The sequence below is a fragment of the Lactuca virosa genome, chromosome 5 (genome assembly GCF_052849685.1).
Source record: "Lactuca virosa cultivar CGN04683 chromosome 5, Lactuca_virosa_CGN04683_v6, whole genome shotgun sequence".
Taxonomy (NCBI): domain Eukaryota; kingdom Viridiplantae; phylum Streptophyta; class Magnoliopsida; order Asterales; family Asteraceae; genus Lactuca; species Lactuca virosa.
The window spans coordinates 162,366,778-162,390,683 of NC_136430.1; positions in this window are offsets into that span (position 1 = coordinate 162,366,778).

A 23,906-nucleotide genomic window follows, 5' to 3' on the forward strand; every position below is an offset into this window, starting at 1 on the left:
AGTTTCGGACTGCTTTGACCACCTTGATGGTAATATTTTTCAAAACTATTTTACATGCAAAATTTTCAGGTTATTACCTTTAAAATGACTGCTCTCACGTTTTCATACGATTTGTCTACAATTTTTGGTGAATTTTACAAAACTGCCTATCATATTTGAAATAATCTCGGACCAGCCTGAGAAGGTGAGAAATTTCACACTTGTTTGAGGCCATTAAAAATTATAAGAAAAATTGTGAACAAAGTAGACAAAATTTCCAAACTTCCAGAGTTTACGGATCCAAATTTCGACTTACGACGACTTTTCTACTAATTTTCCAACAACTGGGTCAGAAAAGTCAAAAACCAGAAAAATGTGTATTTTCACAAAAATCAAGCCAAAAATGATATTTTTGATAAAAATGGGTTAAAAATGTTATCTTTACCAAAAACTAGTCATAAATACAAGTTTTGAACAAATGGGGGACTAAAGTGTTATTTTTACTAAAATTGGGCCTTAATTGAAAATTTGTGGCTTATTGGGCCAAGAACGTCATTTTTACAAAAAGTGGGCTTTTATATCAATTTAGTAAATAATCGAGCTAAAACTAGCAATATAATAACAAGCGGGCTAATTAGGTTATTTTCATGTTTATTGGGTCTTAGTAACCCATTAATATGTTTGATAGGTCCTGAATACTATTTATATGTTTATTGGGCCTCATTGACCCATTAACATGTGCGACGGACCTTGGATTCTATTTGCGTGCTATTTGGGCCTGTAAATACCTTACATGTGAAATGAGCCTTAGTGGTCATTTTACATATATTTTGGGCCCATGTTATATAATTTCATTTCTATCGGGCCTTCAAATGACTTACATGTTTAGCGATGCCTTAGTGGTTCACTTACATGGTTCATTGGGCCTGGGAATGAGTTTTATATGTTTTTCTTCTTTTTTCCGCGTAAACTTTGATTAAGGATCTAGTAAGACCTGCCGATTGACACCTTTGAGTGTATGATCGTAGCCTGTAGTTATAACCAAAGTCTCCCGGAGCGAGAGCGTGAGTTTGTGTATAGATCTATACGGGGGTGACACCCCATACCTGAGCTGTTCGCTACAGTTAGACTAGGTCAGTCTAGGGTGACAAACCATATCTTAAGCAAGTCGGCGTCTGATAGACGTGTTGACAGGCGAAATTGTCATTATCAAGTATGGTTAAAATGGCTCACTTAGAGGAATTAACATTATAAAATTTACGGGAAACCATTCTATGTTCTTTTTGGATAAAACGGGGAAACCATTCTATTTTCTTTTTGATAAAACGATAATCTATACGCACTGGTACTCAACCACGGGGGTTGAGATTCCAGCATTTTCTATCGCAGACAACATCGGGTTGTCTGGAATCATTCTCTTTCTATTTTCGCAAACATTAACACACATGCATTAATATAAGATCGGACACAAATATTTCAAACCATTACTTTTTTTGAGAATATCAGATTTCTGAAAGCAATATGCAAACTATTCTAAACAAGTATAAAAACCATTTTTATACAAATCTGCTTATGAACTCACCAACTTTTTAGTTGACGCTTTTCAAAACGACTTGTATTCTCAGGGATCCAGTAACAGGTAATAAGCTCGGCTATGAGATCAAGTGGTGCGACTTCAAGAAATTTTACTTTCTTACTTTTGTGTAACTGATGAACAAGTTCAATATGTAAACTATGTAAGTGTGTATTTCTAATGTATGATGTTTGGTTGCTATGCTTCATTCATATTCAATTGTTATGATACTGTACAATGACGTCAACCGCCCCCGGACGTTTCCGCAGTCCCGGTTCGGGGGTGTGACAAAACTATACCTATTATAGTTTGCTAGTATGATTGTTTGACTGTTACTGATTTATAGAAAAGACTCAATTACTCACCAAGCAACTAAGTTAAGTATAATCCTTAAAAATGGGTTTAATATTCATATATGTATTTAATAAGTATAACTATGATTTAACCGACATTCAGACTAGTGATCCTACCCTAAGCCCACAACCAAACAAGGAACAGGAGTCAAGGTATCTAGCAATAGTGCTAAGTCTGTTAAAGCATACTTATACGTAAATAGATAGACAAATATGATTTGATATAAAATAAGTTTATAAAAGCTTTAAAAGAGTTTTAACAAGTTTTGAGTATAAGAAATCCTTTTGGATGTTGTTTTCACATGTAAATGGTTAACACAATTTCATTGTGTTCTACTCGTATTCCCCCCCTAAAAGCATTTAAAAGTGTAGTTGTAGGGGTATGAACTCACCTGTAGTGAGTGATTCGAATGAAAGATCGATATAGGATGCTAAGTATGCCAAGTGAAGTCCCGAGCACAAATGGATCCTATTTAGCATATAACAACACATATATGTATGAAATTAGGGCCTATAAAAACTAATAAGTATAGGAAACAACCATAGGAAGTAGGAAACCCTTTCAATGAAGTGTTAGAATCACAAATGAAGGGTTGAAGGGTGTTCACGGCCAAACAAGGAGGGTTCACGGCCCTTGGGTTGTTCACGGCCAAGAACACTTGAAGTGTTCACGGACCAAGCATGATCCTATGAAGGGTTTACGGCCAAAGATGGAGGGTTCACGGTCTTGGGATGGTTCACGGCCCAAGATGCTAAGAAGGGTTCATGGCCCTATGAAGGGTTCACGGCCGTGAACTCTTGAAGATCTTGTAAAGAGGTGTTGTATCGAAGGTGGAATCAAGTGTTTCAAAGGGACAACAAGAAGATGGACGAGGTACTTACGTTTTTTAGGCCTTTAGAAGTGATCACGGTTGAAGATAGTTGAGAGAGAAGTGATGTTCACGGCTGGAGTTTGAAGAAGTGAAGAGAAAATGTCCAAAACTCATATATATGGCATGAGTTCACGGCCAAGGAAGGGTTCATGGCCAAGGATGGGTTCACGGCCGTGAACTCCTTTTTGATAGTGTTTCCGGCTCGATTGCAACTCAATGATCTCAAGCTAACACTTCCTAACACACAATCCTTGAGTGTACTAGGCTTAGAACTCATTAAAATGACCCTTAACACAACATAAAGTAACATAAACTAGTCTGACTTTTGATTGAATTGAATTGACTTACAAGATAGAAATTTCGGGTTGTCACATCATCCCCCCGTTAGAGGGAATTTCGTCCCGAAAATTAGAGTTTAAGCAATTTCAGATAAACTAAGGGAAACTATGAGGATATTTAAGTTTCATGTGATCCTCCCGCTCCCAAGTGAATTCAAGTCCCCGCTTTGCATTCCAACGAACCTTCATTATCGGGATACGGCTTTGCTTCGTTTGCTTGACCTCTCGGTCCATGATTTCTACTGGTTCTTCCATGAAGTTGAGGCTCTCATTGATCTCGATTTCATCGAGTGGGATAACAAGAGTCTCATCGGATAGACACTTTTTCAGGTTCGATACGTGGAAGGTAGGGTGTACATTACTAAGTTCTTGGGGTAGTTTGAGTTTGTAAGCTACAGGGCCGACCCTAGCGATAATCTCAAAAGCCCCTATGTACCTTGGATTTAGCTTCCCACGCTTTCTGAAGCGTATCAACCCCTTCCAGGGTGAGACCTTCAATAGAACACAATCACCAACCTGGAATTCCAAAGGTTTCCATCTCTTGTCAGCATAGCTTTTCTGTCGGTCTCTAGAGGCTTTCAATCGTTCACGAATCTAAACAATCTTCTCTGTCGTTTCCCGAATGATTTCCGGACCCGTGAGAGTGTTTTCAGGAACTTGTCCTTTAGCTAACTGCGTGTCACCCACCTCAGCCCAGCACAGAGGGGATCTGCACTTCCGGCCATAGAGGGCTTCAAATGGAGCTGCCTTTATGCTTGTGTGATAACTGTTATTATAGGAGAACTCGACAATGGGTAAATAAGTATCCCATGCCTTTCCAAAGTTAATCAAACAGGCTCGCAACATATCTTCTAGAGTTTGAATAGTCCTCTCACTTTGTCCATCAGTTTGCGGATGGTAGGCTGTGCTCATATCCAGCCTAGTTCCCAGGGAACTTTGTAGCGACTGCCAGAATCTTGAAGTGAATCTACTATCTCTATCAGAGATAATAGATATGGGAACTGTTGGGTTTTAGTATACTACAACATCCTATGGTGCACATACAACCCTAAATACCTTGGATCTATGTTATCTCTATTATACATGCAAATATGAAGTTTCCAAGATATTACCCTATACTAGCATACAAATATCATATACTTGGGTAATAAAATAGATAGAATACATACCTTTTTTTGATGTAACTTGTCTTCATGAAGCTTGAGTGCCTAGTACCCCAAGTGTGACACCTCAAATGGTTCACACAACACCATGAACACTTGGAATAACCTTGAGAATAAGGATACTTTGGTTCTCTCTAGTGAAATCGGCCTTGCCCTTTTGTGTACACACACTAGTCCCATTTCACCAACCAAGGACATCTTTATATAGTGTGGAGATTAGGGTTAAACCCTAATACCCATGACCTTTCATTTCATATGATCCATGGGTTAAACACTCCATGGACTATCCATGAAAGCTTAGCCCAACCTAAATGAACTTGGCCCATCACAAACATATATCTTAGAGTCCATATTTAATTAGTTCCTTTTGATCACTTAATTAATTATAAATTAATTCTTGATCAATACTAATTAAATAATATGATTATATATTAATATATTAGAACTTATAATATATTAATATAAATAACTAGTATCCTTTTTTCCTCATCTTGTCTATCCAATTGTCCCGATGCCATGCAACCCAAATGGACCATGCCGGGTCGGGTCAAGTCTTACCAATTATAGTTATGGACTTAGACATTAATCCAACAGGAACACCATACAGTCGTACAATCTCCCTAATGTAAGTTCTGGTTAGCTTTTCCATCTTGTCAGTTTCTTTGATAGGCAGGAAGTGTGCGGACTTAGTTAACCTGTCTACGATCACCCAAATGGTATCGAGACCACCCGTTGTCTCGGGCAATTTGGTTATGAAGTCCATTGTGATCCGTTCCCACTTCCACTTAGGTATTTCCGGTTGTTGAAGTAAACCTGAGGGTTTCTGGTATTCGACCTCAACCTTGGCGCAAGTAAGACACTTACTCACGAAGGTAGCAATCTCTGCTTTCATGTTAGGCCACCAGTATAACTTTTTGAGATCCAGATACATCTTATCTGAACCTGGGTGGACGGAATATCGAGTATTGTGCGCTTCGGTCATGACCACGTCTCTGAAACCACCGAGCTTCGGTGTCCATATCCGATCCATGAGGTGTAAGGCTCCGCCACCCTTGACTTCTAAGTTCTTATCCATCCCTCTAAGGGATTCACCCGCCGCATTTTCAGGCTTCAAGGCTTCCTGCTGAGCTTCCTTAATCTTTGTGGACAGATGTGAATGGATCGTCATAGTCAATGCTTTGACTCTACGACCTGAGTATTCTTTCCGACTTAGGGCGTCAGCTACTACGTTAGCTTTACCGGGATGATAACGAATTTCGCATTCGTAGTCATTGAGTAGCTCGACCCACCGTCGTTGTCTCATGTTGAGCTCCTTTTGGTCGAATATATGTTGAAGGCTTTTGTGGTCTGTAAAGATAGTATTTTTCGTACCATACATGTAGTGTCTCCAGATCTTTAGAGCAAATACCACTGATCCTAACTCAAGATCGTGTGTGGTGTAGTTGACTTCGTGCGTCTTAAGCTGCCTTGAGGCATAGGCGATGACCTTTCCTCGTTGCATAAGAACACAGCCAAGCCCTTGGTTGGATACATCGCTAGTAAACCACGAAGTCTTCTATCCCTTATGGGAGGGATAATATCGGTGTGCTGCATAAGGCTCGCTTCAGCATTTGGAACGCCTTCTCTTGTTTCTCTTCCCAGTCAAAGGTCACACCCTTTTGGGTCAATGTAGTAAGCGGTTTCACGATCCTAGAGAAGTTATGAATAAACCTGCGATAGTAGCCAGCGAGGCCTAGAAATTGATGAATTTCTGTAGGCGTCCTTGGTGCTGACCAGTTCTCAAAAGCCTTAATTTTGGAAGGATCCACATGTATTCCCTCTTTGCTAACCACGTGACCCAAGAATTTGACTCTTCGAATCCAAAATTCGCATTTAGAGAACTTCACATAAAGCTTCTCTGCTCGTAGGGTTTCTAAGATCTGTCGTAAATGTTGACTATGTTCCTCCTTACTACGAGAGTAGATAAGTATGTCGTCGATGAATACAATAACGAACTGATCTAGGTAAGGACGACACACCCGGTTCATTAAGTCCATGAACACTGCGCCCGCATTGGTTAATCCGAAAGGCATCACTACAAACTCGTAGTGTCCATAACGAGTTCGGAAGGCTGTTTTGGGAACATCTTCCTCTAAAACTCGTAACTGGTGATACCCGGATCTCAAGTCAATCTTGGAAAAGTAGTTTGCCCCTTGCAGTTGGTCAAACAAGTCGTCTATACGTGGTAGAGGGTATCGGTTCTTGACGGTCAGTTTGTTCAGTTCTTGGTAGTCGATGCACATACGGAACGATCTGTCTTTCTTCTTTACGAACAAGACCGGTGCTCCCTAGGGTGAGAAGCTTGGTCTAATAAAGCCCTTGCTGAGCAGTTCGTTCAGTTGACCGAATAGTTCCTGCATCTCGGCTGGCGCTAGTCGATAAGGCGATTTGGGTACTGGGGTAGCTCCTGGAACTAAGTCGATTCTGAATTCGACTTGACGTTGTGGTGGTAATCCTAGTAGTTCTTCGGGAAAGATGTCGGGAAAGTCGCGTACTTCTGGGATGTTCTTTATGTCTTTCGCCTTTTGGCTCACATCAACTACATGAGCAAGGAACGCATGACATTCCTTTCGTAAGTACTTCTGAGCTTGTATACTTGAGATGATTCTAAGGTTCGTGCCTGGTTTTTCGCCATAGATAACTAGGGTTTCGCTAGACGGTAGATTAAGACGAATGGCTTTCTCAAAACACATAATGTCAGCACGATGAAGACTCAACCAATCCATGCCGATAATGACGTTGAAACTTTTAATTGAGACATGCATAAGGTTGATTGGAAAGGAATGGCTATCCAAAGTTAGGGTACATCCTATGTATATATAGCTAGTGCTCTCAACGTCATGTACAGTATCATAACAATGCACAATAGTAAAACAAGCAACAACATCATCCATTGCATTAATAATATAGTTTATACATGTGTGTTATGAATGTATTTGTAAGACACCAAACATATATATCAAAATAAAAGACTAGTCTTGAACATGCTCCGTCTTCTCAAAACCTAGTCCAGTGTACATGTCTACTGGTGACCTGAGAATACAAGTTATTTTGAAAGAGTAGATCAACATTTAAGCTGGTGAGTTCATAAGTATTTTAGTGTCAATAGTTTGCATTTGTTTCATGAAAATGTTTGTAAGTGTTTTGATGTAAATGTTTGTACACTTTCATTTTTTTTTCATTACATTCATGCAGTGATAATCTCACTTTGAGAAATGCAAACTATTTTCTAGTAAAGATAGTCATAAACTTGGAAAAACATACACTTTTACAAGAAAACAAACATACAAACCAGTTGAGTCTTGGTAGAAGACTACATTTCATTTGATTAGAAAATATAGGATTTTCTAGGAAGTATACAAACATTTACATCAAAACACTTACAAACATTTTCATGAAACAAATGCAAACTATTGACACTAAAATACTTATGAACTCACCAGCTTAAATGCTTATCTACTCTTTCAAAATAACTTGTATTCTCAGGTCACCAATAGACAGGTACACTTGACCAGGTTTTGAGAAGACGGAGCATGTTCAAGACTCGTCTTTTATTTTGATATATATAATTTTGGTGTCTTACAAATACATTCAGAACACACATGTATAAACTATATTATTAATGCAATGGATGATGGTGTTGCTTGTTTTACTATTGTGCATTGTTATGATACTGTACATGACGTCATCCGCCCCGAACGTTTCCGCCGTTCTGGTTTGGGGTGTGACAAAAACACATCTGAAGAAAATTGTAAAAAAACATGCATAAAAACGATTTTAGTGAAGTAAACTAAGCTTATAAATATAAAAACAAAGTCGAAAAATCATTATTTCTAAAAAACAGAAAAAAAAACTCTTAAAACATTCATAATAACAAAGATGTAAAGTATAATTTTGTAAATAACAAACTCGTTAAAACCAAAGTGGTAATTAAAAAAATATTTTTTAAGAAAATACTTTTAAAATATAGGGCTAAAGATATATAAAAGGAACTCGGTAGAAAATATTTAGATAAATATTGGACTAATTTTGTAAAAAACAAATTTTAGTTGGGACAACACTATAAACAACAAAGTTGGTGAACCAAATTCGTAAAACTAAAATAAAATTTAGGTGAAAGCTGTAAAAACAGAAAGTTGATTGAAAAACAAAATTGTAATAAAGTATAAGCTTTTTTAAAGAAAGTATAATGGTGTAGTTTTTCTCAAAATACAGGTATGGATTGTTTTCAAATGATGTTCTTGAAAGTTTGAACTAATTTAAATTACCTATTTATCTGTTATTTTGAACCATATAGTTGTTTGTTGATGCCTTTAATCTTCCCATATTTTAATAGTTTTTAATAGAAAACCAAATGAAAAGGTTTAAACCCCCAACAATAACTCAACAAAGAGATAAATAAATCAAAAATCAGAAGAATAATAAAAAATGTTAACTTCTTAAAAGCTCAGGTGGATCATTTTTTTTGTAGTGATTGCATCTTTTAATACACCAAAACCTGCAATAAATGAAAAATGGAATAGTTAAAAGGCAACAACATTAATTTGTCATCTATCATAAATTTGGAAAATCAAAATAACATTCCAAGTGAAATGAAAAGGTTTGAAAACACATACCAACATACACAAATTCATGTTAAAAACATCCACAAAGGATTTCAAAGCTCAAACATAATCGATTAGGTGGGTCATGAAAGTAGGATGTTATAATGTCATCCAAATACAAATCAATTGGATACTGCTATAATTGGATAGATTGAATAGAGTATAATGTATTAACAAAAAAAATGAAGCTAGAATAACGCAATAAGAAAAAACAATTAAAAGTACAATATTGTAGTAAAAAGAAATGAAAGTAGAATGCTATACTAAACAAATAAATGATTATACGTTGCTATGTTTTGCATTGAACGCTTTTTCCTGATAGCCAAAACATTTCGAGTCGAAATCAAAAGTTATAATTTTCATCTGATTGTTAACTAAAATGTAGATGGCTTTAAAGCATTACGTGTGAGAACCATTATATTAGAGTTAAACACAAGGTAAAGATAAGGGTTAGATGCAATATACTTTCAATTTAATGTTTATTAAAGCATACTACTTTCATTTCTTCTTATCATAATGTTGTACTTAAAGATCTGCTTAATTATAGCAAATTCATAAATACATACCCATTTTCATTAATATGAGTAGATATATTCTTTAAAATCGATTGTCCAAATAATAAAAAAAATTAAAACGACATTTTTCAACCTATAAAAAAAATTAATGTTAACAAATATAGTCTTTCGGGTGCTGGCATGGCAATCCTACTATCGATAAGGACGAGACTCTTAAATGGATTTACCAACTCACATATGTCCCTTGTATGCTGATAGGCGATCAGAGTATAAAGAGCACACCAAAAAAACTAAAACCAATAGTAGAAAACAAAAAATCAATCATCAGAAAAAAAATTAATGTTAACAATAGTAGAAAACTAAAACCAATATATATATATATATATATATATATATATATATATATATATATATATATATATATATATATATATATATATATATATATATATATATATATATATATATATATATATATATATATATATATAGGGGAATGATCAAATGAGAACACCTAAAAGGTTGATAACGCGAGAACAATTTTGGACCAATCAATATATAAGGGCATGTTACTAATTGTATATTTTAATTAAATTAAAATAAAATAAAATCAATCAAATTCCCTTAAATTTAAGATCAGTTACCAAAAAAGAAATAAATATTCGATTTTTTATTTTTCTTATTAATAGAATATAAAAGACTTTTTATGAAAAAAAATTTAACTGAAAAAAAAAATTTAATTTTTTTTTCTTAAAAAAATAATTTTTTTTCTCTTATTTCACGTTTTTTCCATAAAAAAAAAGAATATAAATCCAACCCCAAATCAATACTGTATTCATAAACGAATTTTTTTCTTCAAAAAACTTGATACTACTCCAATCACAAATGAATACACATCAATTTACAAGTAATCCAATTCTTTTTTTTAATCAACTGAAAATAAAATGAGTGTAAAAATTATCATTTCTTCATAAAAGAATACCTCTAATCATATATAAATACACTCATTCACACATGATTACATTGTTGTTCACAAATGAATACATTGCTATTAACAAATTAAATGAATACCCTACTATTTACAAATGAATAAATGAATACCTCTAATCATAAATAAATACATTCATTCACACATGAATACACTGCTATTCACAAATGAATATACTGCTATTCATAAATAAATACACATTCTATCATAAATGAATTCATCAAAATATAATATAACTTACATCTAAAAAAATATAAAACATAATACAAATTTTCATTCTCCTCTAGCTTAAATTCTTCACCTTTCATCTTCTCAAACAACTCCAAAGGACCTCCACAAAAACCCATATATCATTGAGTTCAATCAACTTCCGTGCACAACCTTTTCCTATGAATATGATTCTAGGTCTGGGCTATCTTTCAAGGGGAAGGTCAACTGTGTGATGAATTTGGTTGAAGGTGCTGATAATCAAGAGAAACCAAAAAAAATAACTACACATAAAACATATTCATATGGCTTTTTTTTACCCCAAAAAAAAAATGAGTGTAATTCTGAATTCTCATATTAGATATATTCAATACGATGAATGTAAGTGTAAAGTGAATATATCATATTAGTATTGCAAAAATCCAGAAAATAATAACTAAAATTCATAAAAGAATACCTCTCTCACGCATTTCATCAAGCAACTTTTGTGCACAACCTTTTACTTTGAATCTGAGTACAGTTTTACTTTGAATCTAATAACTAAAACTTTTGTGCACAACCTACATCAAGTCTTATAATCATTAATGATTATAACTCAATTCTTACATCTTGATCTCTGGATCTCTAGTAATCATTAACGATTAATGAGACTCAACCATCGATTTCAATCCAAACAAAAAAGAGAAAAAGAAATTTGTTGTTCTTTTCTTCTTCTTCTTTGATTTTTGTTAAAATAAAAAAAATTGGAGAGCAGCCCAAATGATTTCTGACCTGTTTCCGTTCATTGTCACTTGATCAGACGAGGATCGAACATTCCCCAATCGATTATGCCTCCCGATCCCTGCTTCATTCGTGAATCTTTCTCTTCCGATCAACAACAATTCGGAGATCCTGTTCCAAAACAGAAAAGTGAAAAAGAAATTTGTTGTTCTTCTCTTATTCTTCTTCGATTTTTGTTAAAATCAAACAAAAAAAAACGAGAGCAGCCCAAATGATTTCTGACCTGTTTCCGTTAATTGTCACTCGATCAGACGAGGATCGAACATTCCCCAATCGACTGTGCCTCCCGATCCCTGCTCCGTTCGTGAATCCTTCCCTTCCGATCAAAAGCAATTCAGAGATCCTGTTTCCCTTTCGCCGTTTTTGGCTTCATCGATTCCAATCTGTCCCACCATTCTTTTCCCTTTTGTGGTGGATCGATGATGTAGGGTGGAGGCGTATCTAGGTTTACAGAGAGAGATGAAGAGAGATACGGGAATTATAGGAATTAAATAACGGTGGTAAAGGTCCAATTACTATAATACCCTTATCACCATTTGAAGTTACATTTTAATACCTGTAACTTTTAAAATTTTACATAAATGGCCCATTCGATAATAACCTTAGATTTAGTTTTTTAAATGATTCAGATTTGTTCTCGCGTTCTCAACCTTTTGGGTGTTCTCATTTGATCCTACTCCTATATATATATATATATATATATATATATATATATATATATATATATATATATATATATATATATATATATAAAACACATATAATATATTATCCTATCAATCCAATTCCACTTAATTTTACTTTTAACCATTTTCCCACCAAAATGCGCTATGAATAAATGTCTAAAATTGATGGTTTATTTACGACTAAATCTCGAATAAGTATCCATGTAAAAAAATTGGCCTTACTAAAAAACTAAATCTCATCATTGCAAAGCTACAAATATAAAAACTAACTATTTTTTTAACTATTTTTTTAACGGTACAAACCAAAAGATGTTATCTAATTAACCTTTACAAAGGATAAAATACTAATCATTTCAAATAAAAAAATATAGCAAACAATTACAACTTTTTCAACTTGAAATAAGTAATCAATTACTAAAAATAACATACACTGCATTTATAAATGCTCACCGGCACCAACATCACCCCTTGGTCTAATTAGAAGATGTTGGAAAGCATCAACACCATTGTGTGTTAATAAACTCGGTAGCAACAACAGGAGTAAAACACTCATTTGTTTATCGAAAAAAAAAAGACTTAATGAGTACCACCTGATCATCAAATACATGTTATTAATACTGTTGAAAAAAATTGGAACTTACTACTATTTTAGGAACTTAGGCACCAATAGCAAGAAAGCACCCAACAAAATTATTAAAGCATGTCCCGATTAAGTCCATCCGTCTGAAAATCGAAATGGTAATGCACTTCATAAATGGTCAACATGGTAATGTAAACTTAGAGATGATAAAAAAATGGTCATTCTAAGATGGTCCTTCCAAAATGGCAAGTCATTTTAAATGATTAGATAAAGTCCATCACAAAACCGACCACAAATATGATTGAACTAACTTAACAAATGCAATTACTGTTAAGAAGAGCACCGCCAGATGTAGAAAGTTGAGAGATAAAGTATGTGACCCAATCTTCCGTATTGAGAATAAGAGTGGAATATTGGAATTAATGTCGATCAAACATATATCAAAGTGAGTAAAATGAATCAAATCAACCCCCGCCCCATGAGAAACTTAAGAAATGTCAAAATGACACAAATGCCCATGATACCACTTAAACATGAAACCTTTCTTCTATTTATGCCTTTAATATGGTCTTAAGTACATAAAAGTTATAATTTTTTAAGAAATTCATTTGGCCGTGTAAAGATTGCATAATTTTAATTTGCACTTCTTACTTTCTTGCTTTCATTTCCAATTGTATTTTTTTTAAGACAGTCATAACAATCTGGTGAGATTGTCTCAAGCATTTTTGACTCACTTACCAGAAAATTAGGTTGATTTAGATTATATTTTATCGTCATCCACATACCAGATGAGTAATTCTAATAGCTTTTTTTCAAATCGAATGAGTGAAGTTAAAAGCTTTTTTAAGACTCTTAACACGTCAACTGAATCAATCCTGTCAAATTTCATTTTAAATATAATCAAATCAATACAATCTTATAAAACATCTCATCAAAAGACCTAATGATGGATTTTATATATCATAAATATCATAAAAGTAAGAGTAACAATAAGAATATCCTTACCGGTATAATAAAATCAAATATTGGCAAGAGCTTTACTTACATACTTGTAAAACAAAGGTTGGTCAACTTTAGAAGAATAAAAACAGTTAAAATAACCACCATCTATATGAAATCTAAAAATTAAAATAAGGAAGAGAAACCAAAAATGTGGGAAGAACTGAGAAATGATACTTTATAGTCTGGAATCGCAGTCTAAGAACAGAAAAATATAGGAAGAAACTCGATTTGCTTGACTAAGATAGGATGAAGGGCATCAAAATGTATGAAATATTTATTGGGACTCTTTTACCTTGCTAAGATATGATGAACCTCGTGACCATTTTACCTTGGTTCGTTACCATCAGTCACCATTTATTAACCACCATCTATATGAAATCTAAAAATTAAAATAAGGAAGAGAAACCAAAAATGTGGGAAGAACTGAGAAATGATACTTTATAGTCTGGAATCGCAGTCTAAGAACAGAAAAATATAGGAAGAAACTCGATTTGCTTGACTAAGATAGGATGAAGGGCATCAAAACGTATGAAATATTTATTGGGACTCTTTTACCTTGCTAAGATATGATGAACCTCGTGACCATTTTACCTTGGTTCGTTACCATCAGTCACCATTTATTACTGTTACCTTGGTGACACTTAATTCTGATAATAACTTCTAATGGACATGTTCTTGATTAGTTTCATCATTTACAGATGAAGATTCTAATGGCAATTTCTCATGAATAGCTAAAGTGGAAACTACAACATCGTCTTATGATACATCTGTTTTTTCATTACTTGAATCGTTTTCCTCATTCGACTTGCCAGCAGGAGTACCTTCAGCCAATAGCAACTCTGTTTAGCTTCTTGAAATTTTGAACATCAATAAGTAAAAACAAATCATATACTATAATACCAGCGTGTTTGAAACTTTGTAATTTAGTTTTAATTACAAGGAAATAAATACTTTCACTTTCTCTAGAGAGATATTCTCAATAGTGGTTAGATCATCTGCATTTGAAGTTTTTGCACCCACTAAGCCATCATCTTCTATGTTTCTGAAAAAAGAGATGCTCTACAAACAACATAAAGTATGAATCACAAAATAAAATAATTCCTAATGTCAAATGAAAAATACACCTGTAAACATTTATAGAGACTGGAAACAAACTGATTGAAGGTGCATCAACTTTAGCTGATTAAGAAATGAAGAAAACAATTATAGTAAACAAAAAGAAAAAAAAGAAAGAGCACAAAATTTTAACCGAAAATTGTAAAGAACCTTCTGCCTAATGTTGGAGAATGTGAACATTGAAATCCAAATCAAACCCAAATTCAAAAATCAAACTATAGAACCATTATGCATGTGTTTGAGCTGTGTTTATTTTTGAATACCATTCTCAATTCCAAAGCACACTTTCATCCTTAATCCTAAAAATTAAAAAAATATCGAAATAGTCAAATAATTTAAAAGTTATAAAAATCGAACATATGTGAGCAATAATTTGAAGCTTGCTAAGAAAGTCGAAGGAGGCAAAAACCATAGAAAACACACAAGATAAGTACAAATATAGCAAAACATGGGTATTATTGACTTGAAATTACCCTTAACATCTAAAAAACTTTTTCTATTTCATGGGGGTTTGATTTGGAAATCAGTTTAGAGTTATAACACAAACTATTATATATGTAGAAGAGATTAAGAGAAGGAGACCGAAGTTCAAAATCGAAATCAAGAGAAGGAAAACGGAGTTCAGAATCGAAGTTTCATAACTTACCTAAAGATTGATTTGCAATTTAGAATGGAGATGGAGGTGAAACCGATTGAAATCGATTTCAGGACTTTCCATGGGCACCACCAATAGAGATATATGCGATTGGATGTGGTAACGTTGGTCCAACGTCTTCGTCTCCTACCGGTGCCGATATCGAATGGAATCCACAACAAGAAAAAGTTAGAAAAGACAACGTCGGGCGGAAGGAAGAGGTTTAGAGAAAGGTTTTGAGAAAGATTAAAAGTGGTGATACTTCGACGAAGGTAATGGCAGAGGGGAAAAACAGAGCGGTGGAAGGAACTGGAAGGTGGTTTGGAAGGAGGACATGGTATAGAAAACCCTTTGAAGCCAATGAACAGTAAAATAAATCTGGAGCTACAGTATTATGCCACGTTAGTGGTTTAAGTATCGGTGCAAGACAGATGAAGGCTTATAAGGGACCATAGTTATCAAACTATAGAAAATATTGGGGCAAAAGTGTAAAATACTAAACTTTACTTTTCATAAGGTCTATATATATATATATATATATATATATATATATATATATATATATATATATATATATATATATATAGAGAGAGAGAGAGAGAGAGAGAGAAAGAGAGAGAGAGAGAGAGAGGTAGGTTCAGGTATTCTAACTAATTATTGTGTGGATATATGGTTGATTGTGGACCAATCAAAATTTAAAAATAAATAAATAATCAAACAAAAAATGAGGGTAATTTAGTAATTTGATAAATAATTTCTACAAATACACTCTTATAATTATGGTAATTACTTTGCCCTATCTTTATTCCTTTTTAAAACAATCAACAATCACTGTTTCTCTCCCATTCAAAATTACCGATGATCCTCCCTAACCCTAGCTCCAAAACAGATAAAATATACCACGACAGGTTGAAGTGCGAGACAGAGCGAACGCCCGCCATCGCCATTCCCCTCACATGTAACGCCCGGTTCCTCGAACATATTTTAAATAACTGTTTTGCCTTTTTACAAAGGGACTCGACGAGTTGGAGGCCCCAAAATCGTCGAGTAGGAATTGGATATGTGGACGTGGGACTTGAAGTCTACTCGACGAGTCGAGGAGCCTCGACTCGACGACTAGGCCTGCCAGAGTGAAACCCTAATTTTCAGGGTTTGCACCCTATTTTAACACCTTAACACCCCCATTGTGTCCTCCCTCATCGCTTCCCTTAGTCCAGAAAACCCTAATTCGAAACCCTAACCCATTTTGAGTGTTCTTAAGCCATTGTTGTGTGTTTTTGGTGGTTTTGAAGCTTGAGAAGGAAGAGGAAGCTTGGGAGTTCAAGAGGAAGCAAGTAGATCCAGAGTTTGTGCTCCATTTCCAGCTCATTTGAGGTATAAAGTCTATAACTTGTCCATTCATCTATTAGATCTCTTCTTGGAGTAGTTTAGGGCTTTAAGGAGCCAATTCTGGAACCTTTCATGGATGAAAGCATGTTTTGGGGTATTGACTTCAGATCCAGAGTCCTTGAGGGACTCTATGGCATAAAGGTGCCAACTTTATGGCCATGGGAGTCCCATGCATCCTATGAACCACTTTTTAGGGCTTTTGAGCTAAATAGCCCATGCATGAACGTAAAGTTTGTAACTTTACGTGTTGTATCGACCCTAGGAGGCCAGATCTATGTTTTGGATGCTTTAGGCCCGACTGAAATCGACTGGATGAATTTGGATCAGAGGGACTCGATGAGTCGCTGTTAGGACTCGACGAGTCGGGTCGTAGTTCCCCAACCTTCTCTATTACCTAGCAACTTGTTGAGTCTAGAAGATAACTCAGCCAGTTAGACGTCTTTTGGACTTAAAGGTCAAGAACTCGACGAGTCCAAGGAAGGACTCGACGAGTTCAATTGGAAAGTCCCGATTCTGTCATAAGGAGAAACTCGGCGAGTTATAGGGTAACTCGACGAGTCAGATCGCGAATTCGAGATTCTCTAAATTATGGAACTCGACGAGTTGATGGACCAACTCGGCGAGTCGAGTCAACCAGGATGTTGACTTTGACCAGAGCGTTGATTTTGACTTTGACTTCGACCTTTATCCAAGATTGACCCTTAAAGGAGATATGAATATGAAGGAGTAACTAAAGGATACTGCTGTGTGTAGGAGTTGAGGAGAGTTGATCCCAGCACCGAGGACAGTTCGGTTACTACACGACATCGAGGTGAGTTACCTTCCAGTAGAAGTGGGTCTAAGGCCACAATGCCGACCCACTAGTAGGAGATGTTTGTTAGATGATTGTCTTTGTGATAGTTATCTAGTATGTTATATTTATGTATTAGTATGCTATGATGATATGTGATAATGGTAGAAAGGGTAGGATAGACCCTAGTACCGGTCGATAAACCGAAAGGGGTATGACGACACCCGAATAAGCTAGGCAGTATATGATTTATATGTTATGAACTAGGATGCTATGTGGTAGAAGTAGCGGGTGAAATAGTCCCCGATACCGGTCGACGGGACCGAAGGGGTAGGGCAGCACCCTGATATGCTAGGCTAGGTTCCGGTCGATAGGACCGAAGGGGTAGGCCAGCACCCTGATATGCTAGGCAAGTTACCGGTTGAAAGAGACCGAAGGGGTAGTCAGTACCCAGATATGTTATACAGTATGTGTTATGTATGGTATGTGGTATGATGGGGGAACTCACTTAGCTTTGTGCTTACGATTTACAATTTTTGTTTCAGGTCCTTTTTCGTCAAAGGGAAAGGAGTCGGCACGGTAGCAGCGCATCACACCACTATTTTCCGAACTTGATGTTCTTGGGATTGTACTCTGACATTATTATTACTTGATGATATGGTTTTGAGACACGTGAACTATGGTTTTATGAAATAAAATACTTGATGATGTTCTTTTGCAAATTGTTTTTATAATTCATTATATTAAAAATGAAATTTTTTGTCTTGGATTTTAGGATGTTACAAGTTAGTATCAGAGCCTTGGTTTGAGGGATTCAGACACACCTTCGGGGGTGTCTGGACTCAAATCGAGTGTTTGAAAGATTTTTACAAGGAAATAATTTTCTAAGTTTTAAAATAAGAGGTTTTGAGAAAGAACAAGGTGTGTGATGCGTGCAACCAGACGAGCTCAAGTAAGTTTTCCCCAAGATACCCATACATGTTATGTTATGATATGATTATGAGAACTGCATGCTAGATTAGGGCTAAGGATCTAGGAATGATGCCTTATATGCCTATTGTCTGTATATGAGAACTGCATGCTAGATTAGGGCTAAGGATATAGGAATGATGCCTTATATGCCTATTGTCTGTATATGAGAACTGCATGCTAGATTAAGGCTAAGGATCTAGGAAAATGCCTTATGTGCCTGCTATATGTGCTTATTGAGTTACATGCTAGAACCAATTAGTCAGTAATATGATGACCTGAATAGGATATGCTTGGTATGGTTACTCAATGCTCGAATGCTGGTTGTTTTGTGCTTTTAGGAGTTCTGGTTATCTTTAGCTAACTAGTAAACGAATACGTTAAGTTACATATCGCGAGGACTAAATAATTTCAGAAGCTTAGGTCTAGCCCTATTGCGCAGATCTTGTTTGAGTCCAACCGTTGTAGGGTAGGATCTCTCATTCGGAGAATTATCTGGTCTTAGTGATGTGTAATGGTATGCGCAAGCTAGTTAGGTAAAGGTAGCATGGATTCCTTATGCAGCTGATGGCGGAGACTAGGTCGGAGAGTTACCTTAGGGTAAGCCTAGGATGAGATTAGTGTAGTGAGCAGTAGTAGTAGAAGGGACTTGGTGAAGTCAAGGCAATCCTTGAGGAAAGTACGAATAGATGTGGAAGGTAGTATGGGCCCGTACTACTGAAAGCAGAGGATCCGTACTCGAGTCAAGGAGGTCTGAGATAGAACCAGGGAACTTGTAGTATGTGAAACCTCTCGAGGTTATGTATGACCCTGACAATTATATGTTTTGTTTAAGAATGGTGATGATTATGCGACACAGAGGGGGAGGTTCAGGGTCAGGATCAGGTTCAGGATCATGTTCAGGATCAGGTGTTGAGCCAGTCGATGAGAGACTACGTGAGTTCATTGATTCAGAGATCACGAGAGGCATCCTTGAGTCGACCCCGATGATTTTCGGGTCGATCAAGGAAGGGATTATCGAGCTGATGGAGGATCGCCTCAGGGCATTTCAGAGTGACATGGCAGCCACTCAGTCAGGGACACGCATACTCTCCTTCAAGGACTTCAGGGGATGTGGTGCGCTAGACTTCCACGGGGTGAAGGACTCCATTGTTTCCAGGAGGTGGATTGTAGACATCGAGTCTGCACAGTTGACGAGCTTCTGCCCTGAGGGGTCGAACGTCCGGTATGCTGTAGGGTGCTTGAGAGACCGAGCTCGAGATAGGTGGGAGGCGGTTAGTGATTCGTTAGGAGCCCCAGGCATTGAGGCTATGACTTGGTCAGATTTTGTGACCAGGTTTAGGACGGAGTTTGTGCCAGCTGTGGAGATTCAACAGCTGGCCAGAGAGTTTCTTGACATGAGGCAGATGACTGAGTCAGTGGCGGAGATTACCGCCAAGTTCAGGGAGAGGGCCTTATTGGTGCCTCAGTACGCGGGGGGTGAGGAGATGAGGAAGACCCGGTACTATGATATGCTGAGAGCTGACATCAGGAAATATGTCAGCTACTCAACATGTCCGACTTTGGAGGACATGATAGCCAGGGCGAGAGAGAGGGAGATTGATATCGAGCACATCCGGAAAAGGAAGGCAGAGACTGGGCAGGTTGTCGGGGTTTTGCGGAAGAAACCCAAGGGATCTGACACTAGGTCAAAGGGCCAACATGGCCGAAGCCGCTGTGGGAAATACTGAAAGACTCATGAGGGGGTGTGTAGATTCGGACCATCGGGCTGTTATAAGTGCAACAAGCTTGGGCACTTTGGTAGGGATTGTACTGCCCCTACCCCCACCTTTCAGAAATCAGACCTAATTTGCTTTCATTGCAATCAGAAAGGCCACAAAAAGGCCAACTGCCCGAGATTGACAGCAGCAGCGCCAGTGGCGGCACCAGCTCCAGCGACCCTGCGGATCACGGATGGCCGACAGGGCAAGACAGATGCTCCGGTCGTGAGGAGCCGAGCCTTCCAGCTGACCGCCGAGGTGGCGCGTGCCGCACCAGATGTGGTGACGGGTATGTTTTCTTCTCCCTAACTCTTATTTCATGTCAGCTGTGATGTTTATGTGTTGTGTTTATGTGTTATATTTAGGATCGTTCCATGTGAACGACATCCCAGTTCAGGTGTTATTCGACTCGGGGGATACCTGATCGTTTGTCTCTCTTGCACTTAGCAAAAGGTTTTCTGAGTTTTCAGACATGTTAGACTATCCTTTAGAAGTTGAGATTGCTGACGACCGATCCGTCCGAGCATCAGAGGTTTTCAGAGACTGCGTGTTGAGGTTATATGAGGAGCGTTACCTCGTAGACTTGGTTCCCATTCCGTTACGTGGGAGCAAGGTTATCATAGGCATGGACTGGCTGGGTTCTAATGGGGCGGTGATCGACTGTGCGCAGTAACTGGTGCGTATCAGGACCCCAAGTGGGGGAGAGCTGGTGATTCAGGGCGAGAGGCCACAACGAGGACCAGCTTTGTGCTCAGCAGCGAGGGCTAGGCGCTACCTCCAGCAGGGTTGTGTAGGGTACGTTGTCCACATTATGGATACCCGGGAAGCGGGTAAGGCGACCGTGAGTGATGTGCCAGTGGTGCGAGAGTACCCGGACGTATTTCCGGAGGAGCTGCCTGGGATACCTCCGGAGAGGCAGGTGGAGTTCCGGATCGACCTAGTCCCCAGTGTGGCACCGATAGCCAAAGAACCATATCGGTTGGCTCCTCTCGAGATGCAGGAGTTGTCTACACAGCTACAGGAGCTGTTAGACAAGGGATTTATCAGGCTGAGTAGTTCGCCTTGGGGAGGCCCGATGCTGTTTGTGAAGAAGAAGGATGGGTCGCATCAGATGTGTATAGATTACCGGGAGCTGAACAAGGTAACGGTGAAGAACCATTACCCACTCCCAAAGATTGATGATTTCTTCGACCAGCTACAGGGGGCATCTTGGTTTTCCAAGATAGATTTGCGTTCAGGCTACCACCAGATGTGAGTCAGAGAGGAGGATGTGCAAAAGACTGCTTTTCAGACTCACTAAACGAGTTCGTGGTGATGCCCTTCGGGCTCAGCAATGCTCATGCCGTGTTCATGGATCTCATGAACCGCATGTGCAGACCGATGCTGGATCGGTCTGTGATTGTTTTCATTGGCGATATCTTGGTTTACTCCAAGACGCAGGCACAACACGAGGAGCACTTGCGAGAGGTGTTGGATACCTTGAGGAGGGAGAGCTTGTATGCCAAGTTCTCCAAGTGCGAGTTTTAGTTGCGCGAGGTGCAGTTTCTGGGGAACCTTGTCAACCAAAACGGGATTTGGTTGACCCGGCCAAGGTGGAGGCTATGATGAGATGGGAGGTTTCGAAGTATCCATCTGAGATTCAGAGTTTCCTAGGGCTAGCAGGCTATTACCGAAGATTCATTCAGGACTTCTCCAAGATAGCAGTACCCTTGACCCGACTGACGAAGAAGGCCGTTGTATTTCGCTGGGGGTCTGAGCAGCAGGAAGCGTTTGAGACGTTCAGGCAGAGGTTGTGCGAGGCACCGATCTTAGCCCTGCCCGAGGGCGTGGAGGATTTTATAGTATACTGCGATGCGTCCATTTTGGGTTTGGGCGTAGTATTGATGCAGAGAGGGCATGTCATCGCTTACGCCTTGAGGCAGCTGAAGCCTCACGAGGTGAACTACCCGAAACATGATCTGGAGTTGGGGGCGGTTGTCTTCGCCCTCAAGATTTGGCGACATTACCTCTATGGGGTCCGTTGTACCATTTACACGGATCACAAGAGTCTGAGGTACCTCATGGATCAGCCGAATATGAACATGAGGCGGCGTCGGTGGCTAGATGTGGTGAAGGATTACGACTGTGAGATCCTCTACCGCCTGGGGAAAGCCAATGTTGTGGCCGATGCTCTTAGCCGCAATGCAGCCCCGATCAGAGATATTTGCTTGCGGATGACAGTAGTGACTTTGCTTTTGGAGCAGATCCGAGAGGCCTAGAAGGAGACCATGAAGGAGGAACATGGGAAGAGCGAGCGTATTGTGGGTTAGGTTTTGTCCTTCGAATATGATAGCCGTGGATTGTTGACACTACACCGTAGGTTGTGGGTTCCATATCATGAAGATGTGCGCCAGGTTCTAATGGAGGAGGCACACAAATCCAGGTTTTCTATTCATCCCGAGGCAGCAAAGATGTATAGAGATCTTCGTCCTGATTATTGGTGGCCCTGCATGAAGCAGGATGTAGCCTGGTACGTAGAGAGGTGCCTGACTTGTAGGAAGGTCAAGGCCGAGCACCAGAGGCCTCACGGCAAGACGCATCCGTTGGATATCCCCATGTGGAAATGGGAAGATATTATTATGGATTTCATCACAAAGCTTCCCAGGACCGCACGAGGGGTGGATTCGATTTGGGTCATCGTGGATCGGTTGACCAAGAGTGCTCACTTCATACCGATCCAGGAGAGCATCTTGGCCGAGAAGTTGGCCGATATCTACATCAGAGAGGTAGTAGCTCGACACGGAGTACCAGCTTCTGTGATTTCTGATCGAGACGTGCGATTTACTTCCAGATTCTGGAATAAATTCCATGACGAGTTGGGTACTCGTCTGCACTTTAGCATGACTTTTCACCCTCAGACGGATGGTCAGAGTGAGCGGACCATCCAGACCTTGGAGGAAATGCTGGCATGTGTATTAGACTTCGGTGGTAGCTGGGATACCTACCTTCCCTTGGCAGAGTTTTCCTACAATAATAGCTACCACGCAAGTATCGACCGTCCTCCTTTCGAGATGTTATACGGGAGGAAGTGCAGAACCCCAATATGCTGGGGTGAGGTTGGACAGAGGGTCATGGGGAGTACCAAGGTGGTACTTAAGATGACAGAAAGGATCCAGCAGGTCAGGAACATGCTTCAGACTGCTCAGAGTCGGCAGAAGAGCTACGCCGACAGATGCCGATCGGACGTGGAGTTTCAGGTCGGGGATAGGGTTCTTCTGAAGGTGTCACCTTGGAAAGATGTCATCCGGTTCAGGAAGCGATGCAAGTTGGGCCCCAGATACATTGGTCCTTTCAGGATTGCAGCCCGAGTGGGCAAGGTAGTGTATATGCTGGATCTGCCAGCCGAGCTTAGTCAGATCCACAATACCTTTCATGTCTCTCAGCTACGGAAGTGCTTGGTAGACGACTCTGCGGTGGTGCCTTTAGAGAATATTCAGGTTGATGACAGCCTGAACTACAATGGGTGACCAGTAGCCATCCTCGATAGGAAGACGAAGGATCTGAGGAACAAGAAGGTCGAGTTTGTGAAG